The sequence below is a fragment of the Gavialis gangeticus genome, unplaced genomic scaffold, assembly GCF_001723915.1.
Source record: "Gavialis gangeticus isolate Ggan-Ray unplaced genomic scaffold, GavGan_comp1, whole genome shotgun sequence".
In the NCBI taxonomy this organism is placed as follows: Eukaryota; Metazoa; Chordata; order Crocodylia; family Gavialidae; genus Gavialis; species Gavialis gangeticus.
The window spans coordinates 187,838,833-187,839,498 of NW_017728992.1; positions in this window are offsets into that span (position 1 = coordinate 187,838,833).

Sequence of the window (666 nt, forward strand, 5' to 3'; positions counted from 1 at the left end):
TGGGGGAACGTTTGTTCACCAGAGCGCCCCAAGGGATGATGAGGTTGAACAGTTATAAACTACTGCAAGACCGGTTGCGCTGTTCCTTCTCATGCTGTCATTGGGCCTCCAGCTCCATCCTTTTCAACTCTAGCTCATGCTTGAGCTTGCAGTCTCACTCCTCAACTTCTAGCTGGAGCTGGAATTTCTGGAACTCCCACTCAGAGGGTGGCCACTCAGTGCCCCCCATGGGTTCTGCATGGATGGCTGGAGGTGATCTTGTGGCCTGGTCATTATCACACAGGATCTTGATCAGGTCTTCTCTCTTTTGCTCCTTCCTCACTGGAAGGCCTCTCTCTTTCACCAGCGCTCTCAAAAAATCCACTGTCATGTGGTCATACTTGTTGGCCATCCTAGCTATCTACACTATCCAGTTGACCTGCTGCCAAATTAGAAATTGTTTGCTCAAGGGTTCTCAGTGACTCTATTCCCTTCCCCAGATTATTCCTTCAATACAGCAGGTTGTCGGATCCCACAGCTGACACCATGTGTGGCGGGCTAGTAGGGGGCGCTCCTGCGTTGAGCCACCCACTTCACTGCACCCAACCACCTTCCAGGCTCCGAGTGCCTCCCTGGGGACTCCTCACGTCTGGCCGACCCCCTTCCTGGAGCACACCCACTAGCCTG